A 16,006-nucleotide genomic window follows, 5' to 3' on the forward strand; every position below is an offset into this window, starting at 1 on the left:
GAGCCAAGTACCCTGGGAAAGGGGAGAGGAGGTCAGCAGGGGAGAGGCTGGAGATGGGATGAGAAGGGTAATCAGGGAGGAGGAAGAGGAGGATTCAAGTGCAGAGATAGACAGGAACTGATCATGGAAGAGAGTCAGGGTGGCAGGAAGAAAGGAGAGCTTAGTACCAGGACGGCAGAGGAGTTTGTCATCCTCCAGGCTCCACGAAGGCCTGAACCTCGACTGAAAAGCACCTCCCAGAAAAGGAACAGATCCTCTGCTCTTACCTTCTGACATGAAAAGGGTTCCCTAAAGTCCACAGATTATTTTATTTACTGTTGAAATAATGAGGTCAGATTCTGTCTCTGACTCCTCCACACAGCAACACAGAGAGCTGGGTCCAGGCCACCCACAAAGCTCCATCAACTGTGAGTCATAAAATTATGCCAACTCAAGAAGCAGGCTCCACATCTTGCTCTCATGGTGATATACTGTTGTGGACATTTGCAAAAAATTTATTTGGTGGCTGCAGAATTAGCTGGGCATGCTGAGATCACACACACTGGTCACTGAGGTAAAAGCAGTGGACAGTACAATGAGAAACCGTGATTTCTTTGAGTCCATTGTGCAGAATGAGTTTCTTTCTCTGAACATCAGGAAAGAAACAATGCAAATTTTTCAGTCTAAAGTGAGAGAACCCTAATATTTCATAGCAGCAGAAACTTTCCTTTGGTACTGTAATAGTAACATGCTGTAAGAAACTCAACAGCCTTGGCAGTTAAAAAAAAAAAAATAACCTCTTGATAAAAGTTTTCTTTGGTGACTCTGAGGGATGTTATGGCTATGGCCACATTGTCAGCAGCAAAACACCTTCCCAGTGCTCTGTAAATTAACTCCCTTTTGGATACTATTAGAGAATAGATGTACCTTTTGCTAATTTGCAGATTTTTCTGCACAGCTTTGTCCATGTTGTCCAATCCAATTCCAATCTAATCCTCCCTTGGTGATATTTCACAAATGTTTTCGTCTGATCGTGCCCTAGTATCCAATTCATTTTGGGAGACATTGCTTTTCAGACTTCCCCTACATTACAAAATGTTTTAAACATTATGTTTGGAACACATTTAGAAGCATTTCTCGGCTCCTACCAAATAATTTCACAATTAATACAGCTTTTGTTTACTTCGAAATCAACAATAGGGGCTCTGCAGGTAAAATACCACTAGTGGAATGAAAACCATCTCATGCTGTGGGCAGGGAAAATTTTAAGAATGATTTATTGCTTGGTGCACTTGTGTGGTGCACCAAGATAAAGACAAGAAAACCCCCAAATTTGCTGTTTTAGGTTTAATCTGGTATATGACCACAGTTATCTAAGAGGAAAGAGCAAGGAGCTGTAGAAAGAATGAATGGAAGTGGAGAAAAAAGGAGAAAAGGAGCTATAAAACCTTTTCCAATCTATAGAGGGAAGTGCTGGCTAAAAGCACACAGGAGGCCTTTCAGGCCAGCTCCCAAATTCCTCCTTCTTTGAACATTTTGTAAACAGACATGGAGCCTTCAGCACAGCCAGGGGTGATGGATGGGCAGCACTGAAGACCATAAGTGGTTTAGGAGCCAACAGACCTTTTGAAGAAAGGATCTAGGCATCCAGAAGAAGGCAAGACTAACTTTTTAACAGATTTAGATGTCACCTGGTAGAACACAACAATGTATAAACCCAATGATCCAGTGCCTAAGGGAATTCCCAGTGCTATGAGCCCTGGCTCCTCTCTATCTGACTCTCTGGGAAAATTAAATACCTGTAGAGGGATTTTTGGGGCCTGGCCAGCTGTGCTAAGAACTACTGAACCAGCCACAAGCTGAACATGGTGAGCCAAGGGCTTCATTTTATACCCAGCCCAAGGCACTGCTGTGGCAGCCTGGGTGGGAGCTGCAGCAGCCAGCCCTGGATCCTGCCTTGCTTCTGTAGTCTGATGCCTACAAACCTGGGTGTGACACTGTCATCCCTCCCCTTGCTGCCAGCTTGTCTCCTTCAACCTCCCAGGAAGTTGTCATGTATTCAGGAGGTGACAGGAACACTGAGACAGGCTCATTCACTGCATGTCAGAAATCCAGGCAGACAAAATCTTCTGTTTAAGATGCCTGTTCTGCCTTCTGTTTTTTCTTTAACATATTCTAGCTATTCCAGACATTTGACCAGTCTAGCAGATGAAAACAAACAAAAAATAATCAAAGCAATGCAAAGACCTGTTCAAAGTAGTTTGCAGGCGAAGGTTTGGGCAATACAGTTGCTTTTGCTAATTCTTTATTTTCCCCTCATGGAGCATCAAAAGCAACAGCAGCATGTTCTTTATCTTCCCGATGCCATCAAAGCAACTGAGATAAGAAGGAAGAGCCACTCTTCACCTTCATACACATCACAGTGAGCTCATAGCATTGCTTACAGTCTGTGGAGTGAGAGGGATCTATAAAAAATTATCTCTATCCCAAGCAGGTATCAACAGAGAGTTTAGACTTGCCAGACTTGCAGATTTTGGGGGAGGAGGAGAAAATATCATTCACTTTGGAACTCTATTAAATTTGAAAGCATTTATATTATACCAGCATGCCTAAACCTGTTAGAAAGAGGACTTGAGGCCAGGCAATATACATGGATAAACACCTTGTTTAGAGTAATATGTTTACAGAAATAGATAGAAAACTTCATCATTTTGGTACAGTTCATTTTGTTCTGTAATATGCTAGGCCAATATAAACAATTTGCCACCAGTATAATTGCCTGTTCCCTTGAGTACTTTCTGTGTTGCTGTTTCAATTATACCACTGTAGTTAAAGTGGCAAAACTATCAAATACAGACAAGCCTCTTTAGAGGGAACTCAAACTGCCTGCCAAATAGGAATTTGTATTGCTCAAATAAACTCCACACAAACAAAATATTCAAAGGCTTCCAGTCAATAAACGTCAATGATATTAGTTCATAGACTGCCAGCCAGTGTGGGCCAGCTGTGCAGGGGAAGTCAGGGGCCCAAATACGGAGATGCAGCAAGTGGAGTCCGCAAAACTGCCTAACCAGTCTAGGAGGCAAAGTGCCACCAGCTTTCCCTAAGTGTGTGTTGTTACACACAAGGGTGTATACCTTTGTACCCCTGCCCTAAGAGCACGAATTTCAACAACAGACTATGCTAATGCTCTGGTAAAAGTAATTTAACTGCCTAATCCTCACAACTGAAAGTATTCTGAAGTAAAATACAAACATCCTTTGAAGGTATATGAGGCTTTCCATTCAAAATTTCTATCCATTTAAAATTTCTCAACAACAAAAATGTTTGGAAATCAATGGAAGGGTTGTACCAAGCTCAAGGAAGATTTAACAAAAGGATGTGACTTAGGTCAGGTCACAGGCATGCATCAGAGACTCTCCCATCCAGCTCCCACCCCCTGCTCCCAGATCCAGTCCTTGCAGGTGTTCTCTTCCACACTGAGCCACCTGCAAGGCAAATCTGACGAGTCAGCCTGGGAGCTCTCTGTCAGGACACGGAATCCGTGCGACCACCTCAGTTGCATGCTGCAACTGCAGGTTGGGAAGGGATCCTCAGCAGAGTACAACAAGGAGTGGTCTTCCATCAGCAGAATTAGGAGCCAGGCTTAAATTAACACGAAGCTGCAGCCTGCTTTCCTGTGGCAAAGGTTGCACAGCCTGGCATGTCCTGGTGCTTGAAACAGCTGAAGTGCATGAAGCAATAAAATATTAAGTTTGGTGAGGGAAAGAAAGGGAGATCTATGGGCTAGGTATCCTCTCAGGGTCCCTTCCAATCCTACTCAAAGATTCTCTACTGTGAGAAGTAAATGCTGGCACACACAAGAACAAACCTTGTGCTGTATTTGCTGGCAGAGTTTGAGCAACCCTGCTCCCTTCTCTGTAACAGCTCATGTAGTACTGACAGCAGTACTGTGGTTCTCATGTCCCAGCTGTATCCCAGCATTAGAGGTCATAGTAAGCTTTAAACATTGAAGGATCAAAACAAAACCTTGACTTGAGGTTTATTGGGTTTTTTTTAAGAGGTGTTCTCTATAGAGAGGTGGATCCCAAGGGCAACTCTTTCTCATCTATTATGTCATGCTTTGTCTTGGGAAAGTGGACCCAAAATAAGACTGCTCCAAATAAAATGTTCCTATTTTTATCCTCATCTGATGATTTTTATTTGCAAATTCTGCAGAAAATTGTGTGGTCTGAGGAAAATCCCTGTCCCTCTTCAATAATGGATTCAGTATTAGTGAAGATCTGCTGGGAGATTTTTTAAGTACACTGGTTTAAGTGTTCTTTGTGGTAATGGTTTAGCAGGAGTACAGCTTTAGCATTGCTGCATAGCTCTGAAATAGAAGACACTCATTCTTCTGCTACAATCTCCTCATAAAGCTAGCATCAGGCTCTTGAGATAAAACACAGAAATTACCTTTTCATAAGATCATTCTATGTTGCAGGCCTGCATGTCGCATTAGTCACATTAATATTTCATGTTGTAACAGAGTTATATATTTGAAGCAAATCTCATCATTACCTTGCACAGCAACCTCAGGTCGAGTGACCGAAATTCTGTTCACTTAGGGCTGGGCTGGAAGAGATTTTTCTGGAACGATCTGCTCTGGTCTGTGTGCTATGGGGACAAACTAGAGCCAATGTCAAAAAACTCTCCAAAATGCAACCAAGTATAGATATCAGACCCTCAACATCAACTATTTCACCCTGTTTCACCCATTTCTATTCCAAGTGGATTCTACTCCATGCTAATATAATAGACATTGCTCTTCTGGGGCTTCACTGCATGTCTCCTCCTTTTCCCTCTCCTTCCATTTCTGTTTGTCACACTCTTTTTAGTTGCCATTCATTTAAAAACCTATCAAACAGCTTTGATTTAAGCAGGCTTTGTAGATAATTAACCAACATTTTCTCTATGAGGTTTTTTTGGTGATAATTTTTAATATTTTGCTTTGCTGTAAAATATGTTTTTCAAATTGTTGCATTTTAATCTTTGCACTATACTTTTTAGGCACATATTTGTGTCTGAATAATTCCAAGTCCTCTAATAACGTATTTGCAGGTCTGATTTTAAATCATTTTCAGTATTAAGCAATTAAGGACATCCATTATATGAGAAATGCAGGTACTCAGGGGACTCGAATTCTCTTGAAAGAAGATTTGGGGCTAAATTGGAACAATTCTGCATCCCACATGTCTGTAATATTTGATGACTCACAATTTTAATCATGTTAGGGAAAACATGGGGTTTATCTGTGTATGACAAAGAATATTGTTCTCAGACACACCAGCAAAAAATTTTAAAGTGTACTCAGTAACATAGAAGACCTTTTAAAATATAATTTTAAGTGGAGATTTCATCCCATTTACAGTTTGGCAATTAAATTAGGAACTTGAGAATTCTGTGAAGAAAAGGAACCCATGTCTCCAGATAGTACTTTGGCCATTTAATGTCCGAATCACCCACTGGAGATGCTTATATTTCTTAGTGGAGCACTCTGGTGCCCACAACGACCTGTCCACTGGGAAACAGGCAATGACATCATAGACTGGCACCAAGAAGAAATTCAATAGTTTCCTTTTCTGATACAACATTCTCCTCTTTTTGTATAGCAGTGAGGACAGCAAAGTCATTTTGTCAGATATGTATTCTGTTTACTCCGGGTTTGAGAATGGATATTACCAAAACAAATATTTGGAAGCGCTTTAAAATTTTGGGGTTTTATTCTCCAGGGATTTCCAGGGATTCCTCAGTGAGACTTTTTACATTAATTACTTCTAAACAGAAGTCAACGGTGCACCTTTGGGAATACTGTTCATGACAGAATGGGAAAATACCTACTAAAAAGATATAGCCTACAGGGAACACTGATACTAATTGAAAAGTGTTTTCATCCAGCAGGCCAGAGCTTAGTGTGCCAGGGTTCTGTTCCCCAGCCTACCAGAAAAACTTGTGTGACCACCTGTGCTTAACATGTTCAGTCTTTGAAACACATAGATAGCTGACCATTATTGAAGTCTTTGACTTGAACCTACGGCGTTTCAACTACTTTTGTGTAAAGTGTAAATAACAACACTTCTCTACATGAGAAGGGTGTTTTAAGTTGTTCCATTCCTAAGGAGAAAGGGCAGTAATATTTAAGTCAAGGAATCACTCATTGCACTGTGATTGTAATACTATGACTCCACAGCTGACAGACATAATAAAGATCTGCAACAAACTTGACTGTGCCTGCCAACATTCATTCAAGTTGAAAGTGAGTTGTAGTAGCATTATCTGAATAATCAAATACTTATTCTTTGGCATTAAAACCCACTGTGACTTAAAAATATATGTTTTTCTCAAGACCACCAGGATCTGCACGAGGGCCAATTACTGATCTCTGACATACACAATTGTGCAACAGCATCTCAGCAAGGTTAGCCAAACCTCATGCTTTTATATGTTTCAAACAGTGCCAGAGATTCCTCTTCCAAGTCCAAGTTAGGCGTCCTCTTTATTTTACAATAGTTCTGTGCTTGGGAATCTGAACAAAGGCCACCAGAAACTTGAAATCCAGAAATGAAGTCCAGAGTAAACAACAGACCAGAGTGAAGCTCACTCACACTGGCCTGTTGCTGGCACAGACGTGTCATAGCTGTTGTAAGAGTCCAGACCCCTGCAGAAGCTCTTACTTCTTTATCTCAGTTGTTAGATAAGGGTATGCCTATCAGGATTGTTTTAGAACCAAGATCATACCCATGATTATTGAATGCACTTCTAAGAGATGGCAAATTGAATTTTTTCTCCCCATAGAAAAGCCTTGTTTTCTGTGAAATGCAACCTTCAGAAAAGCTGTTGTATGATATTACAAAAGAGTCAGTGGAATGTCCTCTGTCCATTATCAAATTCTTTACCTACCTACTCCCTCTCCTTTTCTTTATCCTCTCTCAAAAATTACGTAATTTTAAACACTGATCCTGTCTGGAAAGTTTTGACACATTTTTATCAGGGAGTCAGGCCTTTGCATCCCTTTCACTGCAGATGGGCACCGAGGCATCATCTGTCTTACAAATGAGCCAACACAATTCAGCACAAGATCTCATCACGACAAAGCACATTATGTTTACATCAAGCACTCTTCTTCACAGGTACTTCCACCTTTCCCACCATTCCCATCACAGCAGATACATTTAGCCTCTTGTCTGTAGAAGATATTTGTTAAGAAAATCCCTATTTTCATTTTTTCCAGCGTGTTTTTAATGGCCTTGTCCTACTCCATGCATAGCAATGGTCACACTACTAGAAGAGTAGAAGTTACTTCCTTTTGCACTTCAACATCTCATAGCTTATGATCGTATGATCTGGTGATGAGAAAGGTATCTCTTTCCTCTGCCTGAAGCAGCCATGGGATTTATTTTCAGCCTAGAGACAGAAGTGGCTATAAGGAGCTTGACATGGCCATGAGGTTATTTGCATCTGGGTTTTTTTTGCTACTTGTATGCACAGGGTCAACATGTGACTCTACACACCTTGGTTTGTGCCACAAGTCCTTGAAGAACTTTCCCCTTCACCTTTCCCTCCTTCCTCAAAGGAAAAAGTGGTTGTAACAATTAACACGTGTAAAATAATGACTATATTTGTAGACAGATCTCATTTTCATCAATCCAAAGGGCTTTGAAGTGGACATGAGAAGGACCTAACTGAATTCACAACAGTATTGCTGTATATTAATACACCATCTTTGCTCAGTAAAACTTTTTTCCTGGTCTGCACCAGTGCTACCAGTCAGGAAACAAACCAAATGGCATATGTTTTCCAACACCAATTCCAAGGTAATATGCGTCCACCTATCTTTGCAGAACATTTGGGGCAACATCAATGTGATGGCAGTAGAAGATAAAAAACACCGACGTTACTGACAGGCCTAGCTGAGACTGAGAAAGAAAAACTCCAAAGGCGGAGGAGAAAGACTGCAGTTCACAAAATATTGCCAGGTGTTCTACAACTATTGCATTTTGACACAACTGAAAAGCATAACGGAGCTGAACTCAGATTAGGACTGATATTCCTTCATGTTTGCTCAAGGAATAAGAATGATAAGAATGAAAGCTGTTCAAAACATTTGTATCAAATCAGTGTGCCAGAAAATTGAGTTTGACTAAGAGAAATGTCAGTGCTGACAGTAGATGCTTTTGTACTTTTCTATATCCTTTCTTTTTTTCCAAACTCTACTCCTAAGGAATGGACATTTTCCTATTTGTCTGAAAAATCCCTTCCTTTTGGTTGAATATCCCTCCAAATTAAGACACACTTTCACATACTCATTGCATCAGCTTTCACCTACTTAACTGTGAGGGTGTTCTTTGTAGAAACATTCATACACTTTCTACCTCTAACCCTCCTCCCAGTGAAGTGAGCTGATCTGATTCTGTATGCCTTTGGCTCTCACAAAAGTTTGCTGGGGTTTAGCAGCTAAGGAGTGCCTGTTAGCCCAAACCTGAATTCTGAAATCCTCACCCACAACCTCCAAGTACTTCTATAAGGAGTTGCCAGGTCTTTGGTTGTTCTTCCTCCATCAGTGTCCCTTTGCTTTATCAGTCAGGTCCAGAAACCACACAGTATATGCCTGGGTGATAGCTGCACGTTTTTGGACAACCTTAGCACTAAGTCTGGCATTCCGTCATGACACCTGTACAATACCTGGACTTGTTGCCCACAAATACTCTGATTTCACATACTCTGGCAGGACTCTCTGTAGATGTAGGAGTCTGTCCTAAAACTGTCATGATGATTACCAGAGAATATCACAAAGTCTTGTCATTCAACTTTGTAAATACGTTTGTAACTACTAAGAGGAGCTTCAAATGCAGAAGCTGCTCTGCCTTCAGCTCTGTCAGGGCAGTGTAACACTGCTGTTACTGTTTTCTAGCACAGCAGAGGTACTGCAGCAATGCACCAGTGAGCCAGACACCCTGAATGCAGTACCCAGAACCCTGCCGCAGAGCTAACCAGAGGGAAAACAGGGCAGACCACCAATGGCAGCCACTGCAACTGTACTGTTATGTTGTCAAGGTTTACCTGGGTCAGCTGAGCAGTGGTCTGCTCCACTGCATGCCACTGAAAGGGATGGGAAACCTGAGGTGGGAAAAGGCTGGTATAGGTGCAGCATCAGGCCACTCTCCCAAAGACTATGGAGAGCAGCACTACGAACAAATAGTGTTGAATATATGACTAGTAACTTGCTGAAGGTATGGGAAATACTTTCCAGGCTGGTCCTACAAAAACACATGAGAATATACCATGATGGGAGGGATATTAATTTCACTGAGTTCCTTCAGTTCACTGAAACAGAGAGAGCCCATGAGGAAAGACTGCAGAAGCAGCTTGTGTTGTCCTGCAGGCTCCTCAGCACAGGTCCGAAATTGTTGGTTGAACCCTATAACCCTTCTCTCTAATCTCTATGGATTAAATGAAGCTCATCAAAAGATGGAAGCATCCAAAGGTCAATGACAAGATCTGAAAAGAGGCCACAGCAGGTTCATGAACCCTGTTTGTGTCTGCATGGTAGCATGAAGAGGAAATCATCTGTGTCACATTGAGACAAATCAAAACACTTATTTCACTCTGGCTTTCCATTTCCAGAATAGGGATAGTCCTGTCCGTAACAACTCTCCCTTAGCTTTGCCCTGGATTAATCCAGACAGCTGCATACATTACATCATTATCCACAGACAAGCAAGATTCTCCATGTTGTAATAATATATTTTTAATAAATCCACCAATCCCTCACTAAAGGACCTAAGCAAAGATCTGACGAGTAAGACTTATTTCCACAAGACTGACTCACATGGTGTTATGCCCCTTCAGAGAGGGCAAAATGTTCAGACATTAACTAATGGAGCAATTCCTGAAACGAATGGGACATGCCTACATGGTCCTGGGTTCATGAGGACACTGGATATGGGTGGAGATCAGCAACAAACCAGGGGTGAAGGGACAGGAGGAGGTGGGTAAAGGAGAAATGTCTGAGTAGCAAGGGAGGAGATGAGACTGTTGCAGAAAGACAAAGGAAGGAGCAGGGCCCTTGGAGAGCGGGAGAGGCTGTGAAGAAGGGAAAACCATTGAGCTGGGTCAAAAAGGGCAAAGAGGAAAGGGCCTTGCCTCTCTATTTCATCACATTTCCTACATTTCTGATATTTAGCACTGAAACATCCAGCTGACATTATGACAGGAAAATCTAACCAGTTAACTCACAGGACTCTGTGACCTGTCACCAAAGGGTTATATCTACACTTTTAGAAGGTGTCACTTTAGTTCCTGATGCCAAGCCCCAGAGCCCCTGCCAGCAACAGGTAGATGGAGACTCTGCACGCTGGTGCTCAGCAGCTCAGCTGAGTGTGCCTGGTGAGGTGAAACCTGATCTGCATGCAAGGTTCAGGAACAGTAAGGGTCTTGCTTCATCCCATCTGTACCTGGCTGGAGAAAATGTATCTCTCTCCTTTGTGGTTCTGTAAAATGTATGTGGACAACTGGACATGCTCACTGATCTTCCTCTCTCACCCCCAGGTTCAGACTCACCCCACTTCCAGCAAACTGGCTTCCATGAACATCGAATTAGTGATGAAAGCTTGGGGCTAAAAAACTCAGGGGTTTTTCTTGTTACTAATCAGACCTACACATGGCACAAATTTTCTCGAGGAAGATCCCACACATATTTCCTGCACAGCTGGTCAGTTAAGCCAGAACACTTCCCCAAATGTATCAACAGATGTGTCCTTGAAGGCGTACACTGTAACAGCTTGGGCATCGCTGTTTTGTCTTCAAGGAAGTAAATCTTGTTTTAAAAGTTTTAGGTCAGATAAAAACGACTTTAAACTGGATTTAATTGTATTTTGTCTAGCAGGCAGCCTCATCAGCTCTGTAAGCAGTTAACTCATTCAATTCTGTGATGCCTTTTGGGCTAAGGTTTGTTATTTCTTTGTGCTGTTAATTAGCTGATAACAGTAGCAAGGAGTTGTGGGTGCTGAGGACTGCATTTCTCATATGTTTGTGAGAGATAAAGTCCGCACAGCTCTGCTGAGGCAGAACAATAAAGCCCCTAAGTAATTAAGGAAATCCGATCAGTCCCACAAATATAAGGTGCAAGACCTCCTTTTGTCCAGGGATCTGTAAGTGTTTCATGCCATTATTAACAAGAATCCAGTGGAGAAGCTGTCTGCCTCAAGGAAATGTTTATTAGTTGAGCTACTGAAGTTATGCCTGAGTAACATCCCTACTATTCTCCCCTAAAGCAAAGAGGAGTTCATAAAATAGAGCCTAATTTGCTAAATTAGATCTACTGATTGGACTGCCAGCTCCTAGCAAATATTAACCATCACCCAGGTTCCTCAGGGAGCATGGATTGGCTGGCTGCACTGGTTACAAGGCTATTTCCATGTCCTGAGAAAGGTGAGCTTCACTTTTCCCAACATCATAACATATTTAAACCAATGCCTTGGGAGTGTTCAGATTCCAGCAGCTTCTGTCTTCCTCTCTGTTACAAAATGTCTCAAGCTCTCAGGACAAGAGTTCAACACCTTCCTGCAATCCACTCCTGGAAACCACTGGCATGCAGAATATCAAAAGGTGGTAGCACAAGGTTTATTTGATCTCATCCAGTTCTTCAGGTGAAGGACTCATACTTCACAACCCACTTTCTTGAGGTATTTAGTCATTAAAAGCAGAAAATCTTAGAGGATTTCCTCTTAAGTGTCTCCAATTCCCTCAGCAAGTTATCTCTGACGTTCAAATTTGAAAACTTACACAACTGTCTCACTCTAGTTCTTGGAAGTAAACCCTTGTGCATCACAGCTTTTGTGCAATATATACATGCTAAAGTGAAATTAATATCGTCTGTTTAGTCTGAATTCACTGGCTCAATGCCTAGAGTGGCTAAAGAAAGAGACTAGCATTTATAGAACAAAGCTGGAATTAATTCTGCTAGGGAAATGGACTGTGTTGAGAAAAAGACTGTGAGATGTGGAAAACAATGGGACTCTCACTATGCAGAAGTCAAGAGTTGTCATATAAACCGGAGTCTGGGAAGTGGAGAGGACATAACGTGTCATGGCTCAGAGAATAAAGGATCTGATCCAAACCCCTTGACTGCCACTGGAAGTTTATAAGTTGCTGAGAGTAGGGCTCAGATGACATCTGTATACATCGAGTTTTTAACAGTTGTAGGGCCAAATTCCATTTTCATTCATCCTGGTATTCAAACAGAATTAATCCATCGACAAATCCACACTTCTTACTGTGGGGCAGAATCTGTGTAGCTGTTCATACCAAAAGAGGATATTCCACCCCACCCATTCAGTGTGAAGGAGAAGAAAAAATTTCTCAGCTCATCCACTGAAGACTCCAATATAAATCTATTAAATGTTTTGGTCATGATTTTGAAACATATAAATGTAGTTTGAGGATTTTCATGGCAGATATTTTAAGGCTGTAGTGAAGACTATCTCACTGTATACTAGGTCCATGCTGGGGAACAGCTTTTTTGCTACAACTTCAGCAGCAAAAAAAATTCACATTGCCAGAACTGGAAAAATGTTTGAAAGATATGGACTAATTAAGTGCTGCTAGTATTTATGCAGTTTAGGGTTGAAATACTTTTGAGGTTGAATAATGGAAGAGGATAATGGATATTATGATTCAACTTGGGAACAGTTTAGCTTGAAGGAAAATGGTATAGATTAGAGGATGCTTATACCTGTCTTGGAACCAAAACTTAATCACTGTTCCTATAATAAATATTTCCATAAGCTAATCACATCAAAGTGGTGAGCTGTGTTTCTTGGGAGTAAAAGAATGGTATATGAAAACAGCAACAATACAGAACAGCCCACCTACTGAGGGCAAATTGTTTTACACACTACAGGCTACAAGATAATCTGTCTTGATGTTTGCATTTAGACAGATTGACTCAAGAGAATGTGATAACTATTTAACAAACTCCACAGAATAAAGGGCTTTCTGCAAGAATTAATATAACTCACATAGTTAACTCACTGACAAAAATGGACTGCTTGATTGCTCATTTTCATTTGGTGAAGTCATCCACTAATCAAACAGATTTAAACGTTACTTTCTTGTGTGGTCATATCTCGTTGGAGTCAGAGTGTATTTAAGAGCAATAACAGTCAGCAATGATAGCATAGGAATTTATAATTGAAAGAGTTTAGAAGTTTCATAGAAAATTGGTTAAAGACATCCCTCAACCCTTGAAAGAGTTGACAAACAAGACCACAGTGAATTTTATGGCTCAAAAAGGAAAGCAAATTTGAAGGAAAGGTTTAACCATTCATAGCCAGTTTGAGTAGGTCGTAAAATTTCACCCATCACCAAGCCTTGACACTGCAATCAATAAAACTGCTGGGCACCAGATCTCAGTGTCAGTAAGACACTCTATGGATGTGGTTATTGGAAAACTGTTTCTAGGTCCCAAAATTATGATTATCAGGTGCTTTGTTGTTCACTATCAGTGGTTTACAACTCTGTTTGTAGAGATGATAATATGTGAGGCCTAATCCTCTTCAACACTATTTAATAAGTCTGTAATTACTGATTTATGTATTTGTGTCCCCCCCAAGCTCCCCAAAAAATGCTGATATTAAATGTTAATAAGCATTAATAGATCCCATTTTATTCATTTTCAGTTATCAATACAGTGTTAACTCTGATGAAGCAAAGCTCTATATAAAGCTATATTTACTTGGCAATTCAATACTTCCAGTCCTTTTTAATGCCTTGGGAGGAGGGTTCAGGAGAAAAAATACTGGCATGGGAGGTAAATGGCCCCAAAGAAAAAACTGAAAGTTGAAAGATGGCAACTCAACAGCATCACTGATCCTGCTGTACCCCTGGATAGTAACTACCAGGCCACCATCAGGTGTCTTCTAGGTGGCAATGACCACATTTATGGATGCTTGCTACTTTTACTTACCTGTCATGCATTACACAATGCTTTGTACTCCTAAATTGCTGCTTCCAGAGTCTCTACGCAAAGTGAAAATGGTTTGCACAGAGAAGACCCAACAAGGCAGAGAGAGGTGCCTGCTCCATATCCTGAACTAAATCTACTTAGTTAACAGAATATTATGGGCATGATGCGGTTTGTCTCTTTATTCACATGCATATAACCTGTTTCCTTGTTTTGGCAAACTATTTGCTAGTGACTGGCAAATCTGGGCAATTTATTTTTTTTTTAAGAAAGAGTGGGGGTAGTTTTGCCAGTCTCCTGACATTTTACTTCTAATGCCTTACACTATAGAGTAATATATTCCTCATTTACTTGCTGAGCTTGTTCTAAAATGCAATCTGTCTTCTCCTGAGTGGTTTGCTCCTTACACGTTTCTGTTCTGCTGCATTCATCTTGGCATAGCTTGTTTCTTCAGTCTTTGCTTTCAGCACAAAAGCCTGCTTGCAGGCAAAGCTCATGGCCATTACTGTCACAGTGTTAACTTTTACCTTGAGATCCTGCCCAGTCTGAGATCTGTTTTCACTTCCTATACACTGCTTTGGCAGAATAGTCTGTTTATTGCCATAACTGCAGTTTGCGCACAGAATTCACTCCTGAAAGATTTACTGAACTCTCCAGATATACTTTATTCACTTGTTTTAAACATAAATTGAGTTCACATAGGTAAACAGTGTCTCCAATCCATTTCTTTAAAGTGCCTAGTTTCATTTAGCACCTTCAGACAGTTACACTCGTTTGATTTAGATTTTTCTTCATGAAAGGCTGCAGAACTGTAATTTTTTTCAGACATATTTTTTACTGTGATGGCCATTATTATATGAATTGGTGTGACAGTTTAGCAACTACAGCCTCACTTCAAATCCATTTTGTTCGTATCTGTGGAAGAATAAAAAAGAAGAGGTTAGAGTACCTTAATAGCAGAAACTAGATTAACTGAAAGGATTTTTGATCCAGTCATGACAGCTTACGATGTTGCTGTGCATCATCAGAGCAATGTGCATGTGTGGATTGAGTTGCAGCAAAAGAAAGGTGAATTAGGAACCAATTGTCATTTGTTCATGGGAATGAATAACATCAACACATTGCTGTCAGCCCACTATGTCTTAGTTACAGGTATGTGCACAAACATTTACTGCCAATAAGCTCATCTGCAGGAGCCCATTAAACTGAGGTAACAAGATGTCTCAGGCTCATCTGCCTGCTCTGATGTGACTCACCAATCTTGAGATGTGTCTCAATAGTATATGCCATCATTTGTAAGCATTCAAATGCATTGCAGAGGTCATCACCATGTAAATGGAACTCAGAAGAGTTTTTTACTAGCTCTTAAGTCAAATAAAGTTTTGAGTCAATGAAATTTGCAGTTTGAGCCCACAACATATATCCAGGTAACACTTTTTGTATCTATGTTAAAATATTAAAAGGCAACGCTGTGATGTGAACATGCACACAAAACTCAAGGGGCATATTTTACTAGTGGTGTCTTTTCAGTGCTGTCTGAAGCATTTAGAAATGCTTTCCAGACTGAGCCAACTTTTAAAGTAGGCCCAAAACCAAGAAGGGTTGCCCTAACTCAAGAAAGGATAAGCAGGACTGTATTTGCTAATCAAAGATGACAGCCACAGGTGCATACTAGAGATAACCGTGACCTAAATGATGATCATTAACAGCCTGGGCATCCAACCTCCTTGTATGGGACTGAAAAGGAAAATTCTGAGGCAAAACTGGGAAAAGGGAGTCAAGTAGGGCTGCACTGCCTGCACAAGCTGTCTGAACTCGAGAGGGGAGACAAGGGTAAGGTAGTAGCAGTCCTGGGTTTTGTTATGGCCCAAAACGAAGAAAAACAGGGTTTCTGCAGGAAGTGGCAAGGTTTGGGGAGCAAGGAGATAACCTTTCTGCCAGAGATGTGTTTAGACTTTGAGGTGGTCCTAATGCTGCTTTTGAAGTCATTTTGGTCAAGCAGTTTGTTTTCCCCAGGCCTTCCTC

The sequence above is a fragment of the Corvus brachyrhynchos genome, unplaced genomic scaffold (genome assembly GCF_000691975.1).
Source record: "Corvus brachyrhynchos isolate BGI_N302 unplaced genomic scaffold, ASM69197v1 scaffold28, whole genome shotgun sequence".
In the NCBI taxonomy this organism is placed as follows: Eukaryota; Metazoa; Chordata; class Aves; order Passeriformes; family Corvidae; genus Corvus; species Corvus brachyrhynchos.